A 13,591-nucleotide genomic window follows, 5' to 3' on the forward strand; every position below is an offset into this window, starting at 1 on the left:
TGGGATTTAATTGTGGAACTTTTCAGCTTGCGATTTATTTTTCTACTTGTTTTTTTGCAAAATCATGAATTAAATGTTTTTTGTAGTGAGACCCATATTGACATGTAGAAATGTTCTTTCTTTTAGCATATCATGCATAAATAAATTAAAATTTGATTTACATTGCAAGACCTGTGAACGTTTTTTTTTTTGGGGGGGTCGGCATAGCAAGTAGTTGATAGTAAGCATCGAGAGTTGACACACTCAAAATCTTAATGAAGAAGTCATAAATTAAAATAAAATCCTTAATGAATCAAGTCACAAGGTTGGTGCAGAAAGTAGTTAAAGCTTCAGATGCAAGTCGAGTTGCAAAAGTAAAAGATCTATGAATCCAACCTTTATTTGACGAGGTTTGCTGATTCTACCCGCTTTGATAGACATGTATCGAGTGAGCCAAAGTCCGAAATTTGATTCATGCGTTAAAATCAATTCCTCGGTTCTTCACTTGTTTCCGTGTGTACCTAGAGAAGAATGAGGGGAGGCGTCTTCGGGAGGTTTGCTAAGTCCGAATACATGTAAAGCCATACACATGCACATGAGGTCATACATTCAAATATAAATGTGTATGATATTTGAGATAAAAAGAACTCCTAAAAGAAAAAAGAAGAAGAAGATAATTGTACTATTCAGGTGACCCACAAAATATCAAGCAAATTGACAGTTATTTCATTTATGTCTGGATCTTAGTTGATGATGATTCAATGTTTGGAGATGTTGTACACGTTTACGAGATGTGGACTCTTCATCTATTTAGCCCTACTGTGGGTGGCGCTTTTCTAAAAAAAATCACATTGGTCAGGCGATCCTATCCATGGATTAGAAGACCCTTAGAAATTGGTTGTCTAGGAAAATGTCAATCAATGGTAGGATTTTGATGAGCAAACATGATTCATTTGTGGTTTTAATTTTCGGTAGAAAAGTTAATTTATATTTTATTGATGAAGTGGAGGATATGATTTGAGTGTCCCCATAGGGTCTGCATTTACTTGGTTGGCAGGAAAGAATTGGGTGTGTACAGTGGACAACTTGCAGAAACTACAAATGATCATTCCTGATGTTTGCATTGGATCTCTTCTGGATGTGGAGTCAGTTGACCACATGCTTGTTCACTGCATTTTAGCTAGAACAGTTTGGAGTTGATTTTATATGTGTTCCAATGCCGTTGGGTGGTGCCATATTCTATTGGGGATTTGTTCGTAGCTTGGCGTGGGGTGGTAATGCTCTTGAAGGGAAAGCACTAAGTAAATTATCACTTCTAGCTGGATTATGGTTGATTTGGGCTGAACACAATGAGAGATACTTTGCTAACCATCATTGGTGTCCAGGTAAGGTGTTCAAAGGGCAGAATTGGATGTTACCTCATGGGCTATGATTCTCAAGGGCTTTACCTCTTTTTGGTAGCTTCTTTTCATTCTTTCTGGCTTGTCTTCACTTGATTTTAATGGGATGATCTGCCAGAAGCTTTTGCAAGGTTGATGCCATGGATGCATGGACCCCCCTTCAGAGTACTTGGACCACAGTTTTTTTTCTGGCTTCAATGGACAAGATGATAGGATCTGGTTTTGGTCTTTTGGCCTTCTGTTTGCTTTGTTATGGGCTTGAATGCCTTGGATATGGTGTCTTGCTCTCATATGCAACATACAAGGGACTTAATCCAAGCTTTTTGTAGATGCAGCTGAGGAGAATCCTAAGCAGTATCAAAATGTCCTGAGCGATAGCTTAATTCTACTAAATAGCAGCAAGATCAGAAACTATTCTTTAATCTAAGAAGCCTGTATGTTACAATCTAATATTCAGCTCTTCAGAGATTATCTGAGAATATGAGAAAAGGCACTTGATGAGACACTACTTAATCTGGATTTATGGCCTATCAATCTCTGAAGAAGCATTTGCCAGTCTCATAAGATGAAATTTTGGAAAGGCGACCCAGAGTGCAGAAAGTCACAGATTCATCCAGAGATATTTAGGAAAATGCTAGCTTGCACTAGAGTCTTCAAAGGCTCTACTGAAACATGGTCCACGAGAACTAGGCTTCAACACATGCAAGTTTGGCTAGAAAAAACAACAGCAAGATCCCTCTAAAAATGGAAGAAGAAATGCTTCCATGGAAGCAGAGGGATGATCCAGAACCGGCTGAAGGACGGACCCATATCTGACGAATATATTCTGCTAAGACAGGCTTACATTGCAGCATTTGAAGAAGGATCAGTACACAATGGCCAAAACATCCTCAAATAAGTCTGCACCCGATCTCCTAATGGTAAGTCCATGAATGGGATTGGTTGACTCGACATGACTCGGCCTGACTCAAACCAAGTAACTCGCCTTAAGTTGTAGGATTTTATTAGAATTAAATATGTTAGGTGCACAGTTCAAAACCCCCAAAACTCGACTTGACCCAACCCGACTCAATGTTCAACCAGGTCAGAATGAGCTCCGAGGATGAACTCCTTAGGGCTATCCAAGAGCTCCATGGCAAAAGCTTTGGGGGAGTAAAAATGCTAGTTCAAAAGGCAAGATTCGGACCTGATCTTAGATACAAACCGGGAGATCGAAAATCAAAATAGAAATCAACATCAACGACGCAAAAGAGATCGCTTCATAATCATGTATTCTGGCAAGGCTCATCTTCTTTTAAAGATGTACTTACTAACGCTATAGGGGGAGCCAGCCCAAACCATGATCGACAACTTGTAGTTGTAAACAGTAGAAAGACGATGGAAGAGGGACATGTTCCTGTGATAGATGGAGAGGACACCTCAATCCACATCAGCCACGACACGATCAATCAATCCATTAAGTCCCTCCGGGACTCCATAGTAGTGATTACCAAAGAAGGATCGTTGATTTCTCAAGTCAGAGGCTGGCTAGACGAGTGCTGCAATTACCCGCCTCATACCTACCACATCAGACCCATAGGCATCAATGAGCTATGGATCAGATTATCTCCGGGTGCCAATCCGGACCTCCTACTCATTGCGGGAGCGCTGGATAAAGATGGTCCAGTCTCTAGAATCCTCAGTTGGGAGGAATTTTTGACGTTTGGTAGCGAGGATGTATGGATGCTAATCTGGTAAGTTCCTTTGGAGCTGTGGAACGAAGAATTTTTCCTGGCAGTGGCAGCTAAGCAGGGTAAATTCATCGAACTAGACCCTAAAACGAAACTGGGAGAAGAAATGGGGGTCATAAGGGTCAGGGTAAGAAGGAAAAAGGGCAAGGCAGTTCCTCCATTCATCCAAATCCATGCAGCTGACAAAAACCTCTTCCTTCCGATCCAAATGGAAACGAAGGACCCTACAATCGCACGCTGGGGCGATATTTGAAGACTCAAAGAGGGATCATCTTCGGCAGCTCCGGACACAACAGAAGCGATGATACTTCCGATGGAAGAAGGAGCACAATTCCCATTCGTCTCAAGAGCACCAGATCTTCCAGGGAAGACGTGTAGCGATCCTGTTGAAGGAAGCTTTGATTTCGTTAGGCCTTCGGTGGATCGTTTGACGCGTGTCCCTCCATCGCCCATCGGCCTCAATCGTTTGACATATAATAGCTCAACTTCTTCTCATCCTCTATCGCGAACGGACGAAATCGCGACATGTACCCTTCTAGCTATACAAGCGGCCAGCGATGATAGTCAAACCATCAAGTGCATCAGCACGCATGGTACCCTACCTTATACAGGTGTTGGCTCTAGCGAGTCTCGAGACCCGACAACCCATTCGGATCCCGAGCTCGGGCTTGGGATGCACCGCGATATCTTAACTTTCGCTGGGGACCCGATTGTTAACTCGATCCTTTCATTCGGATCTGAGTTGGATCCCTCGAATACGCCGACCCGGGTCTCTCCCAATCTTGACTTATCTCTCAAAGTGATCCCCTTTCCTGAATGTCGTCTACTTTCTCGTCTTGAAATCGTCGATCCAACCATGAAATCTCCGCCTTTGCCTCAGAAGGTGTGGAGATTAAATTCTCCGTTGTTAGACCTAAACTCTGAGATAACCGGCCTTCTTGCAGCACCACCTCTGGATATCCAATCAGAAGCAGAATCCTCCCCGCGTTCTTCGGAAGGAGATCTTGCCCTCGCCTGCAACTCCGATTGTCGTTCTGGATCCTCTGTTGAAGCGGGCTTTGCTTTCTCGCCCAGATCCATGGTGTCCAGAGACGCAACGTCTGATTAAGCCCTGGTCATGTTATTTCAAGACCAGTTGAGGGAAGATATCATAGAAGCCGAACCATGGCAGATTAGGATGGGAAAACTGGATGAAGCCATATTCGATAAAGGGCGAAGCTGGCAGGTCTTCGGACAAACTTGGTCGATACCATCCAAAAGAAAAAATGGATCAGGGATGCCATGCGCCACGTTGGAAGATCTATTGGTCTCTCTTTTGGCGATCACCCAGAGGATTACATTGCTTTATTCCAGTACATAGAATCCCGCGGTAGACCTCTGATTCAAGTCAGATCGCCAAAACATTCCTCACCCAAATCCAACAGCAACAAGGAACTTCAAAACCTTCTATCCTGCCCCAACCACATCAATGGTACGTATACGGAAGGTGGCGGGAAAGCATCAAGGGGTAGATCCGTTTCTAGATGAAGATTTTATGCTGGAATGTCAGAGGGGTGGGGTCTAAACAGAAGAGAAGACTCCTTGAAGATATTTGTGGCAGATGCAAGGCAAATGTGATCTGTATGTAGGAAACTAAAGTTCAAAATTTCAACATCAAACTTATGGGGTCCCTTTAGAAGGAGAGAGACATGAAATGGGCTTCAGTGGACGCCAAAGGCAATGCGGGAGGTATTCTTCTGGCTTGGAAGTAGACAGTTTGGGACATGGAGCAATGCTAGACAGGAGAATACGCAGTTTCGGCCATCCTAAAAGAGGTATGCTCGAATTTTAAATGTCTAATAACTGCTGTTTATGGTCCTAATCAGGAAGATAAAAGGAGTGCCTTCTGGGAAGAGTTGAAGACAACCTATCGGCTCTTCGATGGCCCCTGGTGCTTGGGAGGGGACTTTAATACAAAAGAGGGGAGAGTCACCGCGGCTATGCGACGCTTCTCGCACTGGATTGAAGAGCAGGAACTTTTGGACCTTCCTCTGATTGGTGCTAGATTCACTTGGTCCAATCAATGTGCGTCCCCGACTATGTCCAGATTGGACAGATTCCTGCTTTCTGCTGATTGGCTAGAAGCATTCCCGATGGTGTCTCAAACTGCTCTTTCGAGACCCACGTCCGATCATTGCTCCCTTCTGCTCTCAGTGGAAGATCAGGACTGGGGCCCAAAGCCTTTTAGATTCGACTCATCCTGGCTCTCGATTGAAGGCTTCCATCAACTCATAAAAGATTGGTGGACAGGTTTTCAAGTCGAGGGCTACACTGGGTATAGGATCAGTTGCAAATTGAAACTCCTTAAAGACAAGATAAAGGGATGGAAAACAACGGACCTTCGAAAAAGGGATTTGGAAACTCAAGATCTTCTCTCCCAGTTTCAGGCAGTTGATGCGACGACTGAAGCTGGTCACTTGTCCTCAGCCGATGAGATCAGAAGAATCCATTTGATTCAGCAATACTCCTCAAGGATGCTTGAAGAGGAGATTTCCTGGAAGCAAAAATCGCAAAGCAAATAGATCAAAGAGGGTGATAAAAATACCAATTTTTTTCACAGCATTGCTTTGCGTAATGGCACTTGATTAGAAGACAAGGACAAAATCGCCGCAGAATTCATCCAATATTTCAACAGTCTTCTCCAGGGTGAGACCTTTCCTAGGCCTAATCTAGATCTTCTTCAGTTAGATCGTATCTCAGAGGCAGATTGTGAAGGTTTAGAATCCCGTTTTTCGATCGAAGAAGTTAAAGGGGCCGTGGACTTGCTGATTGGGGATAAAGCTCCCGGCCCGGACGGCTTCTCTATTCTCTTCTTCCAATCTTTCTGGAATATTCTCAAGGATGATGTTATGGAGTTCATGAATGAGTTTCACGACAGAGGGAGGATCTCTAAATCCCTCGGGGCTTCTTTTATTGCTCTCATCCCTAAAATTACGGGAGCATAATCTACTTCAGATTTTAGACCTATTAGCCTTGTTGGGGGGCCTTACAAGATCTTGGCCAAGGTCCTCTCTTCCAGGCTGAAAGGGGTGATGGGAAAGATCATATCTGAAAATTAGAGCGCCTTTATTTCGGGAAGGCAAATCATTGATAGTGCACTCATTGCATTTGAATGCTTAGATTCAAGTCATAAATCAGGTGTTAAAGGCCTAATATGCAAACTAGACCTTGAGAAGGCGTATGACCACGTCGATTGGGACTTCTTACAGTATATGCTTCAACGTATGGGGATTGGGGCATGGATGAAGGAATGTGTAGGTTTTGCTTCTCGATTATTCTTAATGGGTCCCCCAAAGGCTTCTTCAGAAGCACTAGGGGCCTTCGTCAAGGTGATCCGCTATCTCCCTTCCTTTTCCTAATTGTTGGAGAGGCCCTATCCAGAATGCTGAGCAAAGGTCAGGACGAGGGCATCATCAGTGGCTTTAGAGTGAAAGGAATGAACACAACCATCTCTCACATCCAGTTCGCAGACGATACCCTTTTATTCTGTGAAGCTAATCAGGAGAAAGTGAGCAATCTTTGCACCACTATCAGATGCTTCGAAGTAGTGTCGAGATTGAAAGTGAATCTTGGAAAGTCTAAGATGCTTGGAGTGAATATGGAGGATAGTGAATTACAGGAGTTCGCTAACCTCTTTGACTATCCTACGGGTAGCTTCCCTACCTCGTTCGTGGGCCTTTCGCTTTGTATTGGAAAGCCTCCTCCATCTTTATGGGACAAGGTCATCAATAGGTTTGAGAAATATCTTACAAGATGGAAATGTAGATATCTATCTTTGGGAGGGCATCTCACCCTGATCAAAGCTCTTTCAAATCTTCCATTATACTTCATGTCCCTATTCAAGTGCCCGGCTCCAATTCTTTCAACTCTTGAAAGACTTAGGCAAGATTTCTTATGGCATGGGCATGAAGAGAAATTATTTTTTTTCATTTGGTAGATTGGAAGGAGGTTTGCAAGGGGAGAAAAGAAGGTGGTGCAGAAGTAAAGGATCTGAGAACAATGAACCGAGCCCTCTTAGGTAAATGGATCTGGAGGCTTGGGACCGAGAATGGGACCTTATGGAACTCCTTAATTAAAAGCAAATATGGACACTCTGAGGGTGGCTGGTGGACTAAGGATTCCACGCAATACAGAGCTTCCACCTTGTGGAGAGATGTGATCTCCATCAAAGATAGGGTCCTCAAGGGCATTGGCTTTGCTCTCGGAAACGGCAAAAAGATTCGGTTTTGGGAAGATGCGTGGATGGGAACCGCTACCCTTAAAGAAGAATTCCCAAGCATCTTCCGGCTAGCTCCAAATCGGAACAGCAACGTGGCGGACTGCTTCTCAGTGATAGGGGAAGAAATCATCTGGAGTATTGTGTGTAGAAGAGATCTCCAGGACTGGGAATTGGATGACTATGTGGCCCTCCTTAATCGCCTGAATAGCTGCAATCCGGTTCATCTCAAGGAAGACTCCCTACTATGGCATTTCGACAAATCAGGCCACTTCTCTGTTAAATCATTATACAGTTCTATGGGAACTGCTCCTATCACTTTCGTCAATCTGATCGAGAGAGTGTGGAAGTTCAAAGCTCCGCCAAAGATAGTGGTCTTCGGGTGGCTTGTCGCAATGAAGAAGGTCCTCACGGTTGATAACCTGAGGAAAAGGGGCATGGTTCTTACTAATGTTTGCCTGTGCTGCTTGTCCAATGCAGAATCTGTTCATCACTTGTTCATTCACTGCCCTCTCGTCACCCATATATGGGCTGCCATCCTCCCCATTTTTGGTATGCATTGGTCCTTTCCAGAATCCACTGAGAGTCTTCTCTCAGCTTGGCAAGGTGCTAATCCAGGAAATAACAGAAAGGAGATCTGGAGAATGGTTCTCCTCGCTATCTGGTGGACCATTTGGGAAGAAAGAGATGGGAGATGTTTCAGGGACTTCTCTAATTCCGCAGACTCTCTAGTCAATAGGGTGAAATATTTCATGGTCATATGGATTTCCAATGTTGCTTCTTTTAAAGGATGTAATTTGTCTTTTTTAGGTGGGTAATTTGCTCGCTTCCTCAGCGGGCTGTTTCCCTCCCTCTTTTGTAATCTGTTTTCCCTATCTATATAGTCTTCGTTGCCTTTCAAAAAAAAAAAAAAAAAAAAATTCCAACTGAGAGCTTTTATAGGTTGATTTTCCATCATACAAGGTGGGACTCGACGTATAAGCGGTTTGAATCCTTGGTGGATTACCCAGATTCAAAGGCTAAAATTGTTCAGCTTTATTGAAGGAAACCTCACAGAGAATTTTCCCCATGCCATTGAGTTCCAGCTGTTGAATACATCTTACATACCCAGCTCACTCATGTACCCTTGTTGCATTGATATCTTCCTAGCCTTTCTATATATATATATATATATATATATCAACATATGATTTTTTAAATTGCCCAATGTTAGTTAAAAAACAATAAAACTTGACTTGATATTTAGTAATAATAAATATAGTAGAGCAATGAGAGAGATTTTTAATAGGATGTGTATAAATAAAAGACCAAAGATGATATGGGCACAACACACAGTGAGCGGGTAGATGACGTTATTTATTTATTTTTTCCTTGAACCCTTGTATTCATGACTTTGAACCTAAACCCCCCTTGATATTATTGCAAGATTGTGAAGGTTGTGGGACCATTCTTAAACTTAAAAGGGCATTCTTGTCGGTCAATCATTAGAGTTTCAGTTTTTTTCATTAGGGTTTGCTTAGATGCATGGACAACTCTTCAAGAATGCACATTAAATGCTGGGATTACGCATTGAATTTCTGATAGTATATCCATTAAAAAAAAGTATTTATGATTGTTCCAAAAGAAATGGAACAAAAGATTCAACAGAACTAGGATAGTTATCACATGCAGTCTATCAAATCCTAGTTTTAGAGGCGCATAATAGATTGTTATGAACATCATGAGTTGTCTCATAATAAAACTAGGAATCTAGATCATCTGCTTGTCACAAGCATGAATTCTCTGTTTTCCTGCATTGTGATTGGTCCATGTCATTACTGACATTGTTAGCACTGCTGCATTAAATGTAGTATGTGATGATGTAGCCCAATCACATTGCAACAAACAGGGAATCCCAGCTTGTGACAAGCAGAGGATCCAGACTCTAAAACTAGTTGTTGCTGATACCTACTTTTCGGTTCATTCTTCTATAACTCGAGCTTGGAGATGGAAGACATAAGAGGGCCTTATAGAGAATGTGGTCAGAAATCTATAATAAAGTCCGACCATAACAACCAAATTTATAATCTTCATGCATAAGGGTAATAGATTACCTAGTACAAAAGATTTCAAAATCATCACAAACCTCACTCATTAGCGCAAGCAAATTATCATTGTCTATAGAGTCTGAAATGCAAGAACATCTCATTAGGATGAGAATATTATTATTGTTTATAAAGTCTGAAATACACCTGGATGCAGCATTCACTTAAGACATGCTTGCTTGGACAAGGTTGTCCAAAAAATCGGATACCATACCCTGCCATATGTAACCCAAAACTACAAGATTTGAAGAGAGCTTATTTCACATTTTAGAACCCACTAACTAGGTTTGGAACTGCCCACATGTGCTACAACTCACCTCTTCAACATAATTGCTACAAATGCAAAACAGGAACATCTGTAGAGAACCCTGTCAATGCGACCAAATTTCTTAAGTGAGTTGTTGCTTGTGCATCCAACCAACCGCGAAATAATATTTACACATGGTCTGGTGTATTTGTGCATTATACATGGTTTTCAAATCTTGATATTTCAGACAAGAGGTTCGCTAATATGAACCATTGGCCTGTTGATTCACACCTTCCATACCATCCATGGAACAAGAACATTTGCAATACTCATAGATGACAAAAACCAATATAAAGATCTTTTGAAATTGAATGTGGGTCATTGCCATATTGCTCTTCTTAATTGTCTACATGTAAGCCACTTATCATAAGATAAGATTGTCCTGTCAACCGTAATTTCAAGTCATAAGTCTGTCTGTGGTGGGACATAAACACAACAATGATGTGGATCACTGAACTCAGAATCCATGTTTCAATATTTATAGAACCTGTGTACATTGTGCAAACATGCACATAGGCCCATGGCGTTGTGTGTATCCCATCCAACCCATGCGTTAAGTGTGCCTCAACATGATGTCGGGATGCTCCAAAATTAGCCCCATCCAATCATTAAGTGGGCCACATCATAGGAAACAACTGACAACCACCCAAAAAAAAATCTCCAAATTCATGATGGTTCAATCAACATGATTTTTGGAGTGTCCAACTTTCATTGTGGGCAAACCCTTTAGATTAAGATTTTTCTACAAGAGCAGCATTTGGGAAACAAAGTGAGATAAGAGCATTTCTCCTATTTTAGTATCACACCATTTTAGAAATGATGGTGATAATGGCACTAATCAAGAAACCCTAACCATTCAATTAATAGCTATCAAATGGATGGTTAAAAGCTATAACATAGTGAGTGGCTCAAATTCCAGCGAGACCTGGCTGCAATCCCAGAAGCAGCTATGTGGGTGGGTCCCTGGCCATAGGGCCCACCTTTATGAATCCATTGTATATCCATGCTGTCCATCTGTTTTTCCAGATTATTTTAGGACATAGGTTCCAAAAATGAAGCAGATACAAATTTCGGGTGGAACAGTGGTCATTGAATGCCTACCATTAAAAACCTCCTGGGATCCACCATACTTTTTATTGAACATCCAACCTGTTGATAAGGTCACACCGAGATGATGAAAGGAAAAAAATAAATATGAGCTCAATCCAAAAGTTGTGGCCTACAAATGTTTTTAATGGTCCACAACTAATATTTCCTGTGTTGCGGTCCACCTGAAATTTTAATCTGCTTCATTTTTGGGACTATGCCCTAAAATAAGATTGCAAGACAGATGAACAGCGTGGATATACAATGCATACATCGAGGTGGGCCCTATGCTCAAGGTCCTGCCCACATGGTTGGCTCTCCACTTAATGTGGAAGGCTAAATGCTGAAAGTGTTGGTGCATTAAGTTTTTTTAAAAAACTTTTAACTAAAATATTTCTGAAATATTTCAAAATTATACTTCATGGTTCCATCCATGATTCTTAAATTTGCTGACTCAACTCAGAATTCAACCGAGTCAACTCATCTCAACATGATTTCGACTCGGTCGAGTCTTTAAGTTGACCCAACCATATTAGACATCTAGTCGAGTCTTCGAGTTTTTTGAACTATGCCCAGTAGCCCCTAGGCTAGGCAGAACTCTGCTTCAAGGCCCAAGACTCTGGTCTAGATAGACCTACACGCAGTTGGATCAGGTATATAAATGGGCCAGGATAAGATATCCATGCTTGGCCCAACTCACAAGAAAGAGCTTGGATAGTTGGAGATGAAGCTTAAGAAGGTACTTTCTTTGAAAATCTAGGCCCAACTCATTGACAATAAGTGTCTAGTACGTTGGTCAAAGACTTCAAAGCCAAGCCCAACCCACAATCCATAAACAAAAAGCCCAACCCATTGATCAAAAGAGTCTAGAGTTGAAACCCATGGCTCAATTCTAGTGGGCCTTTATTATGGGCCCATCCGGCAATTCCACAAACAAGATCTAACCGGTTATGTTTAGGTTAAGCCCAAACACGACCAACCCAACTAAGTTGCCGCCTTAATACGCATAAGTATACGAGGAAAATCATGCACTTGCTAAGGGAGCTTGCAACGTTACATGAGTAAAGGATCCAAGTCGTCTATCTTGAAAGTCCTGTCATAAAATTCATACGCAATGGAATTAAATACCATTGGCTTATTGAATTATCCACATATTGTAAAACAAACCAAGCAAAATTATTAAAACTCACCACACAATGCATGTACATCCCTTCATTTCTTAGCAACAACATTATTAAAGCGAGACTCATTAATTACTACATGGTTAAAACGTCAAAAATATTATAATACATGGATATACAAACTGGTTCTATATCATAATATGATACAACACACCTATAGCACATATCATATATGGTACTGAAGATAGTAAATCAGGACCATTTATTTAGTGCATCTTATCATGATTAACAAACAATGACGATTTTCGATCCGTGTTGATTTTTAAACATGTGTTATCCATGATATAACCCACTACGTGTATGCTCCTCGATGACTGTACCTACCACGCATTAAATGAAGGACTTTGCTCTCATATCCTAGTAAAGCATGCTCCATCCACATCTTAAGTGTACTATAATTTTAATAACGGTAACATTTGAATAAATAAACATAGTAAAAGCTGTAAAATTAATGAGAACCAATCACATGCAGGTAATGGTACCCCAGCTAGTGGTGCGACACCATCTTTCTCACTAATATGTTACTTGTTTAGTAAATCAGTACCATGAAAAGAATTCCCTCGGACATGATAATCATCCATTTAAAAAATCAAGTTGAAGCATTCACTAGGTGGACCACACCTGTCTCACCTGATGAGTATTAGTTACTACAAAGTTAAAACGTTGCAAATATTACAATACATGAATACAAACTGGCTCTATCATAGTACGATACAACACACCCACATCATATATCACATATGGTACTGAAAATAGTGAATCGGGACCGTTTATTTAGTGCACCTTATCATAGATAGACTTTAATTTGAAGTTAACATAGACTGGATGATCCTAAACATCCATGTAGTGGCCTTCAAATGAACGGTACTAAACAGTGATTAGCGATTGATATTCAGCCGCAGAAAATATGGGAGGGTGATAGTAGGATTTTTTTTTCACGTAAATCTTTTAAATATGGGTATAACTCACCATGTGTACGCTCCTCATTGGCTACCCATACCACAGCTACATGAATGACTCTGCTGTCATATTCCCTTAAGGCATGCTCCATCGACGTACTGTATTTTTACTAACGGTAACATTTGAACAAGTAAATATAGTAAAAGCTGTAAAAATTAATAAGAACTAATGACATGCAGGCAATGGTGTCACGGCTATTGGTGCCATACCATCTTTCCCACTAATATGATACTTGTTTAGTAAATCAATACCATGAAAAGAATTTCCTTTGCCATGAAGATCATTCATTTCAAAAATCAGGTTAATCTACTCACTAGGTGGACCACACCTATCTCCGGAGCCATACCATCCATTGTCCATTGATTCCAGCATCATGGCCCACCTAATGATCAAACAAGCCTGATTTTTGCGCTAGGTGATCTTTATGATGCAACCTACCATTTTTACGGTACTGATGTTCTATAGATGTGGCATGTTGGAGAGGAAAACGTTACAGGGTCACAAGCTGTGGTGTCTTGCTTGTAGCCGTAGGTGATCAGTTTTCAAAATTAATACACAACTAAAAACGTTTTCAATTCACTTTCATAACTTCTATAAATTGAATTTCCC

Source organism: Magnolia sinica, chromosome 14 (assembly GCF_029962835.1).
Source record: "Magnolia sinica isolate HGM2019 chromosome 14, MsV1, whole genome shotgun sequence".
Classification (NCBI taxonomy): Eukaryota; Viridiplantae; Streptophyta; class Magnoliopsida; order Magnoliales; family Magnoliaceae; genus Magnolia; species Magnolia sinica.